The sequence below is a fragment of the Pan paniscus genome, chromosome 12 (genome assembly GCF_029289425.2).
Source record: "Pan paniscus chromosome 12, NHGRI_mPanPan1-v2.0_pri, whole genome shotgun sequence".
In the NCBI taxonomy this organism is placed as follows: Eukaryota; Metazoa; Chordata; class Mammalia; order Primates; family Hominidae; genus Pan; species Pan paniscus.
In genome coordinates, this window is record NC_073261.2 from 6,833,723 (window position 1) to 6,847,689 (window position 13,967).

The window sequence follows — 13,967 nt, forward strand, 5'->3', positions numbered from 1 at the left end:
CATTATCTGTCTAAACATGGAAATATCTACACTGCCATCTGTTTAAATATGTAAATATCTACACAGCCATCTCTATAAACATGGAAATATCTACACCGCTATCTGTATAAACATGGAAATAGCCACAAAGCTATCTGTATAAACATGGAAATATCTACACCGCTATCTCTATAAACATGGAAATATCTCCACCGCTATCTGTATAAACATGGAAATATCTCCACCGCTATCTGTATAAACATGGAAATAGCCACAAAGCTATCTGTATAAACATGGAAATATCTACACCGCTATCTCTATAAACATGGAAATATCTACATGGCTATCTCTATAAACATGGAAATATCTTCACCGCCATCTGCATAAACATGGAAATACCTACTCAGTCGTCTGAATAAACATGGAAATATCTACACCACAGTCTGTACAAATATGGAAATATCTAAACTGCCAGCTGTATAAACATGGAAATATCTACACAGCCATCTCTATAAACTTGGAAATATCTACACTACTATCTATATAAACATGGAAATAGCCACACCGCTATCTGTATAAACATGGAAATATCTACACCGACATGTGCAAAAATATGAAAATATCTACACAGTCATCTGTATAAACATGGAAATACCTCCACCGCTATCTGTATAAACATGGAAATATCTACAGCGCCATCTGTATAAAAATGGAAACAACTACACAGTCATCTGTATAAATATGGAAATATGTACACCGCTATCTCTATAAACATGGAAATATCTGCACCGCCATCTGCATTAACATGGCAATATCTACACCGCCATCTGTATAAACATGGAAATATCTACACCGCTATCTCTATAAACATGGAAATACCTACACCGCAATCTGTATAAACATGGAAATATCTAAACCAATATCTGTCTAAACATGGAAATATCTACACTGCCATCTGTATAAATACGTAAATATCTACACAGACATCTCTATAAACATGGAAATATCTACACCGCTATCTGTATAAACTTGGAAATAGGCACATCGCTATCTGTATAAACATGGAAATATCTACACCGCTATCTCTATAAACATGGAAATATCTCCACCGCTATCTGTATAAACACGGAAATATCTCCACCGCTATCTGTATAAACATGTAAATATCTTCACCGCTATCAGTATAAACATGGAAATAGTGACACCGCTATCTGTATAAATATGGAAATATCTACACCGCTATCTCTATAAACATGGAAATGTCTACACCGCTATCTGTATAAACATGGAAATATCTACACGACTGTCTCTATAAACATGGAAATATCTTCACCGCCATCTGTATAAACATGGAAATAACTACACAGTCATCTGTATAAACCTGGACATATCTACACCACTATCTGTATAAACATGGAAATATCTACACTTCCATCTGTTTAAATTTGTAAATATCTACACAGCCATCTCTATAAACATGGAAATATCTCCACCGCTATCTGTATAAACATGGAAATAGCCACACAGCTATCTGTATAAAAATGGAAATATCTACACCGCTATCTCTATAAACATGGAAATATCTCCACCGCTATCTGTATAAACATGGAAATATCTCCACCGATATCTGTATAAACATGGAAATATCTCCACCGCTATCTGTATAAACATGGAAATATCTCCAACGCTATCTGTATAAACATGGATATAGCCACACAGCTATCTGTATAAACATGGAAATATCTACACCGCTATCTCTATAAACATGGAAAATCTCCACCGCTATCTGTATAAACATGGAAATAGCCACACCGCTCTCTGTATAAACATGAAAATATCTACACCGCCATCCGTAAGAACATGGAAATATCTACACTGTCACCTGTATAAACATGGAAATATCTACACCTCCATCTGTAAAAACATGGAAATATCTACACTGCCATCTGTATACACATGGAAATATCTACACAGCCATCTGTATAAACACGGAAATATCTACACCGCTATCTCTATAAACATGGAAATACCTACACCGCAATCTGTATAAACATGGAAATATCTACACCATTATCTGTCTAAACATGGAAATATCTACACTGCTATCTGTATAAATATGTAAATATCTGCACAGCCATCTCTATAAACATGGAAATATGTACACCGCTATCTGTATAAACATGGAAATGGCCACACAGCTATCTGTAAAAAAATGGAAATATATACACGGCTATCTCTATAAACATGGAAATATCTCCACCGCTATCTGTACAAACATGGAAATATCTCCACCGCTATCTGTATAAACATGGAAATAGTGACACCGCTATGTGTATAAATATGGAAATATCTACACCGCTATATTTATAAACATGGAAATGTCTACAACGCTATCTGTATAAACATGGAAATATCTACATGGCTGTCTCTATAAACTTGGAAATATCTTCACCGCCATCTGCATAAACATGGAAATAACTACACAGTCATCTGTATAAACCTGGAAATATCTACACCACTATGTGTATAAACATGGAAATAACTACACTGCCATCTGTATAAATATGTAAATATCTACACAGCCATCTCTATAAACATGGAAATATCTACACCGCTATCTGTATAAACATGGAAATAGCCACACAGCTATCTGTATAAACATGGAAATATCTACACCGCTATCTCTATAAACATGGAAATATCTCCACCGCTATCTTTATAAACATGGAAATATCTCCACCGCTATCTGTATAAACATGGAAATATCTCCACCGCTTTCAGTATAAACATGGAAATAGTGACAGCGCTATCTGTGTAAATATGGAAATATCTACATAGTCATCTGTATAAACACGGAAATATCTCCACCGCTATCAGTATAAACATGGAAAGATCTACACCGCCATCTGTATAAAAGTGGAAATAACTAAACTGTCATCTGTATAAATAAGGAAATATGTACACCGCTGTCTGTATCAACATGGAAATATCTGCACCGCCATCTGCATAAACATGGAAATATCTACACCGCCATCTGAATAAACATGGAAATATCTCCAACGCTATCTGTATAAACATGGAAATAGCCACACAGCTATCTGTATTAACATGGTAATATCTACACCGCTATCTCTATAAACATGGAAATATCTCCACTGCTATCTGTATAAACATGGAAATATCTCCACCGCTATCTGTATAAACATGTAAATATCTTCACCGCTATCAGTATAAACATGGAAATAGTGACACCGCTATCTGTATAAATATGGAAAAATCTACACCGCTATCTCTATAAACATGGAAATGTCTACACGGCTATCTGTATAAACATGGAAATATCTACACGGCTGTCTCTATAAACATGGAAATATCTTCACCGCCATCAGTATAAACATGGAAATAACTACACAGTCATCTGTATGAACCGGGAAATATCTACACGACCATCTGTATAAACCTGGAAATAACTACACTGCCATCTGTATAAACATGGAAATATCTACACAGCCATCTCTATAAACATGGAAATATCTGCACCGCTATCTGTATAAACATGGAAATAGCCACACCGCTATCTTTATAAACATGGAAATGTCTACACCGCCATCTGTATAAACATGGAATTACCTACACAGTCATCTGTATAAACGTGGAAATATCTACACCACTGTCTGTACAATCATGGAAATATCTACACTGCCATCTGTATAAACATGGAAATATCTACACAGCCATCACTATAAACATGGAAATATCTACACTGCTATCTGTATAAACATGGAAATAGCCACACTGCTATCTGTATAAACATGGAAATATCTACACCGACATGTGTAAAAATATGAAAATATCTACACAGTCGTCTGTATAAACTTGGAAATACCTCCACCGCTCTCTGCATCAACATGGAAATATCTACACCGCCATATGTATAAAAATGGAAATAACTACACAGTCATCTGTATAAATATGGAAATATGTACACCGTTATCTGTATAAACATGGAAATATCTGCACCGCCATCGGCATAAACATGGAAATGTCTACACCGCCATCTATATAAACATGGAAATATCTCCAACGCTATCTGTATAAACATGGAAATAGCCACAAAGCTATCTGTATAAACATGGAAATATCTACACCGCTATCTCTATAAACATGGAAAAAACTACACCACAATCTGTATAAACATGGAAATATCTACACCATTATCTGTCTAAACATGGAAATATCTACACTGCCATCTATATAAATATGTAAATATCTACACAGACATCTCTATAAACATGGAAATATCTACACCGCTATCGGTATAAACATGGAAACAACCACACCGCTATGTGTATAAACATGGAAATATCTACACCGCCATCTGTATAAGCATGGAAATACCTACACAGTCATCTGTATAAACATGGAAATATCTACACCACTGTCTATACAAACGTGGAAATATCTACACTGCCATCTGTATAAACATGGAAATATCTACACAGCCATCTCTATAAACTTGGAAATATCTACACTGCTATCTGTATAAACACGGAAATAGCCACACCGCTATCTGTATAAACATGGAAATATCTACACCGCCATCTGAATAAAAATGGAAATAACTACACAGTCATCTGTATAAATAAGGAAATATGTACACCGCTATCTGTATCAACATGGAAATATCGGCACCGCCATCTGCATAAACATGAAAATATCTACACCGCCATCTGTATAAACATGGAAATCTCTCCAATGCTATCTGTATAAACATGGAAATAGCCACACAGCTATCTGTATAAACATGGAAATATCTACACTGCTATCTCTATAAGCATGGAAATATCTCCACCGCTATCTGTAAAAACATCGAAATATCTCCACCGCTATCTGTATAAACATGGAAATAGTGACACAGCTATCTGTATAAATATGGAAATATCTACACTGCTATCTCTATAAACATGGAAATGTCTACACCGCTATCTGTATAAACATGGAAATATCTACACGACTGTCTCTATAAACATGGAAATATCTTCACCGCCATCTGTATAAACATGGAAATAACTACACAGTCATCTGTATAAACCTGGAAATATCTACACCACTATCTGTATAAACATCGAAATATCTACACTGCCATCTGTTTAAATTTGTAAATATCTACACAGCCATCTCTATAAACATGGAAATATCTCCACCGCTATCTGTATAAACATGGAAATAGCCACACAGCTATCTGTAAAAAAATGGAAATATCTACACCGCTATCTCTATAAACATGGAAATATCTCCACCGCTATCTGTATAAACATGGAAATATCTCCACCGCTATCTGTATAAACATGGAAATATCTACACTGCCATCTGTATAAACATGTAAATATCTACACAGCCATCTCTATAAACATGGAAATATCTGCACCGCTATCTGTATAAACATGGAAATAGACACACTGCTATCTGTATAAACTTGGAAATGTCTACACCGCCATCTTTATAAACATGGAAATACCTACACAGTCATCTGTATAAACATGGAAATATCTACACCACTGTCTGTACAAACATGGAAATATCTACACTGCCATCTGTATAAACATGGAAATATCTACACAGCCATCTCTATAAACACAGAAATATCTACACTGCTATCTTTATAAACGTGGAAATAGCCACGCCGCTATCTGTATAAACATGGAAATATCTACACCGACATGTGAAAAAATATGAAAATATCTACACAGTCATCTGTATAAACATGGAAATACTTCCACGGCTATCTGTATAAACATGGAAATATTTACACCGCCATCTGTATAAAAATGGAAATAAGTACACAGTCATCTGTATAAATATGGAAATATGTACACCGCTATCTGTATAAACATGGAAATATCTGCACCGCCATCTGCATAAACATGGAAATATCCACACCGCCATCTGTATAAACATGGAAATATCTCAAACGCTATCCGTATAAACATGGAAATTGCCACACAGCTCTCTGTATAAACATCGAAATCTCTACACCGCTATCTCTATAAACATGGAAATTCCTACACCGAAATCTGTATAAACATGGAAATATCTACACCATGATCTGTCTAAACATGGAAATATCTACACTGCCATCTGTTTAAATATGTAAATATCTACACAGCCATCTCTATAAACATGGAAATATCTCCACCGCTATCTGTATAAACATGGAAATAGCCACAAAGCTATCTGTATAAACATGGAAATATCTACACCGCTATCTCTATAAACATGGAAATATCTCCACCGCTATCTGTATAAACATGGAAATATCTCCACCGCTATCTGTATAAACATGGAAATATCTACATGGCTGTCTCTATAAACATGGAAATATCTTCACCGCCATCTGCATAAACATGGAAATACCTACTCAGTCATCTGAATAAACATGGAAATATCTACACCACAGTCTGTACAAATATGGAAATATCTAAACTGCCAGCTGTATAAACATGGAAATATCTACACAGCCATCTCTATAAACTTGGAAATATCTACACTACTATCTATATAAACATGGAAATAGCCAGACCGCTATCAGTATAAACATGGAAATATCTACACCGAAATGTGCAAAAATATGAAAATATCTACACAGTCATCTGTATAAACATGGAAATACCTCCACCGCTATCTGTATAAACATGGAAATATCTACAGCGCCATCTGTATAAAAATGGAAACAACTACACAGTCATCTGTATAAATATGGAAATATGTACACCGCTATCTCTATAAACATGGAAATATCTGCACTGCCATCTGCATTAACATGGCAATAACTACACCGCCATCTGTATAAACATGGAAATATCTACACCGCTATCTCTATGAACATGGAAATACCTACACCGCAATCTGTATAAACATGGAAATATCTAAACCAATATCTGTCTAAACATGGAAATATCTACACTGCCATCTGTATAAACACGTAAATATCTACACAGACATCTCTATAAACATGGAAATATCTACACCGCTATCTGTATAAACTTGGAAATAGGCACATCGCTATCTGTATGAACATGGAAATATCTACACAGCTATCTCTATAAACATGGAAATATCTCCACCGCTATCTGTATAAACATGGAAATATCTCCACCGCTATCTGTATAAACATGTAAATATCTTCACCGCTATCAGTATAAACATGGAAATAGTGACACCGCTATCTGTATAAATATGGAAATATCTACACCGCTATCTCTATAAACATGGAAATGTCTACACCGCTATCTGTACAAACATGGAAATATCTACACGACTGTCTCTATAAACATGGAAATATCTTCACCGCCATCTGTATAAACATGGAAATAACTACACAGTCATCTGTATAAACCTGGAAATATCTACTCCACTATCTGTATAAACATGGAAATATCTACACTGCCATCTGTTTAAATTTGTAAATATCTACACAGCCATCTCTATAAACATGGAAATATCTCCACCGCTATCTGTATAAACATGGAAATAGCCACACAGCTATCTGTATAAAAATGGAAATATCTACACCGCTATCTCTATAAACATGGAAATATCTCCACCGCTATCTGTATAAACATGGAAATATCTCCACCGCTATCTGTATAAACATGGAAATATCTACACTGCCATCTGTATAAACATGTAAATATCTACACAGCCATCTCTATAAACATGGAAATATCTGCACCGCTATCTGTATAAACATGGAAATAGACACACTGCTATCTGTATAAACTTGGAAATGTCTACACCGCCATCTTTATAAACATGGAAATACCTACACAGTCATCTGTATAAACATGGAAATATCTACACCACTGTCTGTACAAACATGGAAATATCTACACTGCCATCTGTATAAACATGGAAATATCTACACAGCCATCTCTATAAACACAGAAATATCTACACTGCTATCTTTATAAACGTGGAAATACCCACGCCGCTATCTGTATAAACATGGAAATATCTACACCGACATGTGAAAAAATATGAAAATATCTACACAGTCATCTGTATAAACATGGAAATACTTCCACGGCTATCTGTATAAACATGGAAATATCTACACCGCCATCTGTATAAAAATGGAAATAACTACACAGTCATCTGTATAAATATGGAAATATGTACACCGCTATCTGTATAAACATGGAAATATCTGCACCGCCATCTGCATAAACATGGAAATATCCACACCGCCATCTGTATAAACATGGAAATATCTCAAACGCTATCCGTATAAACATGGAAATTGCCACACAGCTCTCTGTATAAACATGGAAATCTCTACACCGCTGTCTCTATAAACATGGAAATTCCTACACCGCAATCTGTATAAACATGGAAATATCTACACCATTATCTGTCTAAACATGGAAATATCTACACTGCCATCTGTTTAAATATGTAAATATCTACACAGCCATCTCTATAAACATGGAAATATCTACACCGCTATCTGTATAAACATGGAAATAGCCACAAAGCTATCTGTATAAACATGGAAATATCTACACCGCTATCTCTATAAACATGGAAATATCTCCACCGCTATCTGTATAAACATGGAAATATCTCCACCGCTATCTGTATAAACATGGAAATAGCCACAAAGCTATCTGTATAAACATGGAAATATCTACACCGCTATCTCTATAAACATGGAAATATCTCCATGGCTATCTCTATAAACATGGAAATATCTTCACCGCCATCTGCATAAACATGGAAATACCTACTCAGTCGTCTGAATAAACATGGAAATATCTACACCACAGTCTGTACAAATATGGAAATATCTAAACTGCCAGCTGTATAAACATGGAAATATCTACACAGCCATCTCTATAAACTTGGAAATATCTACACTACTATCTATATAAACATGGAAATAGCCACACCGCTATCTGTATAAACATGGAAATATCTACACCGACATGTGCAAAAATATGAAAATATCTACACAGTCATCTGTATAAACATGGAAATACCTCCACCGCTATCTGTATAAACATGGAAATATCTGCAGCGCCATCTGTATAAAAATGGAAACAACTACACAGTCATCTGTATAAATATGGAAATATGTACACCGCTATCTCTATAAACATGGAAATATCTGCACCGCCATCTGCATTAACATGGCAATATCTACACCGCCATCTGTATAAACATGGAAATATCTACACCGCTATCTCTATAAACATGGAAATACCTACACCGCAATCTGTATAAACATGGAAATATCTAAACAAATATCTGTCTAAACATGGAAATATCTACACTGCCATCTGTATAAATACGTAAATATCTACACAGACATCTCTATAAACATGGAAATATCTACACCGCTATCTGTATAAACTTGGAAATAGGCACATCGCTATCTGTATAAACATGGAAATATCTACACCGCTATCTCTATAAACATGGAAATATCTCCACCGCTATCTGTATAAACACGGAAATATCTCCACCGCTATCTGTATAAACATGTAAATATCTTCACCGCTATCAGTATAAACATGGAAATAGTGACACCGCTATCTGTATAAATATGGAAATATCTACACCGCTATCTCTATAAACATGGAAATGTCTACACCGCTATCTGTATAAACATGGAAATATCTACACGACTGTCTCTATAAACATGGAAATATCTTCACCGCCATCTGTATAAACATGGAAATAACTACACAGTCATCTGTATAAACCTGGACATATCTACACCACTATCTGTATAAACATGGAAATATCTACACTTCCATCTGTTTAAATTTGTAAATATCTACACAGCCATCTCTATAAACATGGAAATATCTCCACCGCTATCTGTATAAACATGGAAATAGCCACACAGCTATCTGTATAAAAATGGAAATATCTACACCGCTATCTCTATAAACATGGAAATATCTCCACCGCTATCTGTATAAACATGGAAATATCTCCACCGATATCTGTATAAACATGGAAATATCTCCACCGCTATCTGTATAAACATGGAAATATCTCCAACGCTATCTGTATAAACATGGATATAGCCACACAGCTATCTGTATAAACATGGAAATATCTACACCGCTATCTCTATAAACATGGAAAATCTCCACCGCTATCTGTATAAACATGGAAATAGCCACACCGCTCTCTGTATAAACATGAAAATATCTACACCGCCATCCGTAAGAACATGGAAATATCTACACTGTCACCTGTATAAACATGGAAATATCTACACCTCCATCTGTAAAAACATGGAAATATCTACACTGCCATCTGTATACACATGGAAATATCTACACAGCCATCTGTATAAACACGGAAATATCTACACCGCTATCTCTATAAACATGGAAATACCTACACCGCAATCTGTATAAACATGGAAATATCTACACCATTATCTGTCTAAACATGGAAATATCTACACTGCTATCTGTATAAATATGTAAATATCTGCACAGCCATCTCTATAAACATGGAAATATGTACACCGCTATCTGTATAAACATGGAAATGGCCACACAGCTATCTGTAAAAAAATGGAAATATATACACGGCTATCTCTATAAACATGGAAATATCTCCACCGCTATCTGTACAAACATGGAAATATCTCCACCGCTATCTGTATAAACATGGAAATAGTGACACCGCTATGTGTATAAATATGGAAATATCTACACCGCTATATTTATAAACATGGAAATGTCTACAACGCTATCTGTATAAACATGGAAATATCTACATGGCTGTCTCTATAAACTTGGAAATACCTTCACCGCCATCTGCATAAACATGGAAATAACTACACAGTCATCTGTATAAACCTGGAAATATCTACACCACTATGTGTATAAACATGGAAATAACTACACTGCCATCTGTATAAATATGTAAATATCTACACAGCCATCTCTATAAACATGGAAATATCTACACCGCTATCTGTATAAACATGGAAATAGCCACACAGCTATCTGTATAAACATGGAAATATCTACACCGCTATCTCTATAAACATGGAAATATCTCCACCGCTATCTTTATAAACATGGAAATATCTCCACCGCTATCTGTATAAACATGGAAATATCTCCACCGCTTTCAGTATAAACATGGAAATAGTGACAGCGCTATCTGTGTAAATATGGAAATATCTACATAGTCATCTGTATAAACATGGAAATATCTCCACCGCTATCAGTATAAACATGGAAAGATCTACACCGCCATCTGTATAAAAGTGGAAATAACTAAACTGTCATCTGTATAAATAAGGAAATATGTACACCGCTGTCTGTATCAACATGGAAATATCTGCACCGCCATCTGCATAAACATGGAAATATCTACACCGCCATCTGAATAAACATGGAAATATCTCCAACGCTATCTGTATAAACATGGAAATAGCCACACAGCTATCTGTATTAACATGGTAATATCTACACCGCTATCTCTATAAACATGGAAATATCTCCACTGCTATCTGTATAAACATGGAAATATCTCCACCGCTATCTGTATAAACATGTAAATATCTTCACCGCTATCAGTATAAACATGGAAATAGTGACACCGCTATCTGTATAAATATGGAAAAATCTACACCGCTATCTCTATAAACATGGAAATGTCTACACGGCTATCTGTATAAACATGGAAATATCTACACGGCTGTCTCTATAAACATGGAAATATCTTCACCGCCATCAGTATAAACATGGAAATAACTACACAGTCATCTGTATGAACCGGGAAATATCTACACCACCATCTGTATAAACCTGGAAATAACTACACTGCCATCTGTATAAACATGGAAATATCTACACAGCCATCTCTATAAACATGGAAATATCTGCACCGCTATCTGTATAAACATGGAAATAGCCACACCGCTATCTTTATAAACATGGAAATGTCTACACCGCCATCTGTATAAACATGGAATTACCTACACAGTCATCTGTATAAACGTGGAAATATCTACACCACTGTCTGTACAATCATGGAAATATCTACACTGCCATCTGTATAAACATGGAAATATCTACACAGCCATCACTATAAACATGGAAATATCTACACTGCTATCTGTATAAACATGGAAATAGCCACACTGCTATCTGTATAAACATGGAAATATCTACACCGACATGTGTAAAAATATGAAAATATCTACACAGTCGTCTGTATAAACTTGGAAATACCTCCACCGCTCTCTGCATCAACATGGAAATATCTACACCGCCATATGTATAAAAATGGAAATAACTACACAGTCATCTGTATAAATATGGAAATATGTACACCGTTATCTGTATAAACATGGAAATATCTGCACCGCCATCGGCATAAACATGGAAATGTCTACACCGCCATCTATATAAACATGGAAATATCTCCAACGCTATCTGTATAAACATGGAAATAGCCACAAAGCTATCTGTATAAACATGGAAATATCTACACCGCTATCTCTATAAACATGGAAAAAACTACACCACAATCTGTATAAACATGGAAATATCTACACCATTATCTGTCTAAACATGGAAATATCTACACTGCCATCTGTATAAATATGTAAATATCTACACAGCCATCTCTATAAACATGGAAATATCTACACCGCTATCTGTATAAACATGGAAACAACCACACCGCTATGTGTATAAACATTGAAATATCTACACCGCCATCTGTATAAGCATGGAAATACCTACACAGTCATCTGTATAAACATGGAAATATCTACACCACTGTCTGTACAAACGTGGAAATATCTACACTGCCATCTGTATAAACATGGAAATATCTACACAGCCATCTCTATAAACTTGGAAATATCTACACTGCTATCTGTATAAACACGGAAATAGCCACACCGCTATCTGTATAAACATGGAAATATCTACACCGCCATCTGAATAAAAATGGAAATAACTACACAGTCATCTGTATAAATAAGGAAATATGTACACCGCTATCTGTATCAACATGGAAATATCTGCACCGCCATCTGCATAAACATGAAAATATCTACACCGCCATCTGTATAAACATGGAAATCTCTCCAATGCTATCTGTATAAACATGGAAATAGCCACACAGCTATCTGTATAAACATGGAAATATCTACACTGCTATCTCTATAAGCATGGAAATATCTCCACCGCTATCTGTAAAAACATCGAAATATCTCCACCGCTATCTGTATAAACATGGAAATAGTGACACAGCTATTTGTATAAATATGGAAATATCTACACTGCTATCTCTATAAACATGGAAATGTCTACACCGCTATCTGTATAAACATGGAAATATCTACACGACTGTCTCTATAAACATGGAAATATCTTCACCGCCATCTGTATAAACATGGAAATAACTACACAGTCATCTGTATAAACCTGGAAATATCTACACCACTATCTGTATAAACATCGAAATATCTACACTGCCATCTGTTTAAATTTGTAAATATCTACACAGCCATCTCTATAAACATGGAAATATCTCCACCGCCATCTGTATAAACATGGAAATAGCCACACAGCTATCTGTAAAAAAATGGAAATATCTACACCGCTATCTCTATAAACATGGAAATATCTCCACCGCTATCTGTATAAACATGGAAATATCTCCACCGCTATCTGTATAAACATGGAAATATCTACACTGCCATCTGTATAAACATGTAAATATCTACACAGCCATCTCTATAAACATGGAAATATCTGCACCGCTATCTGTATAAACATGGAAATAGACACACTGCTATCTGTATAAACTTGGAAATGTCTACACCGCCATCTTTATAAGCATGGAAATACCTACACAGTCATCTGTATAAACATGGAAATATCTACACCACTGTCTGTACAAACATGGAAATATCTACACTGCCATCTGTATAAACA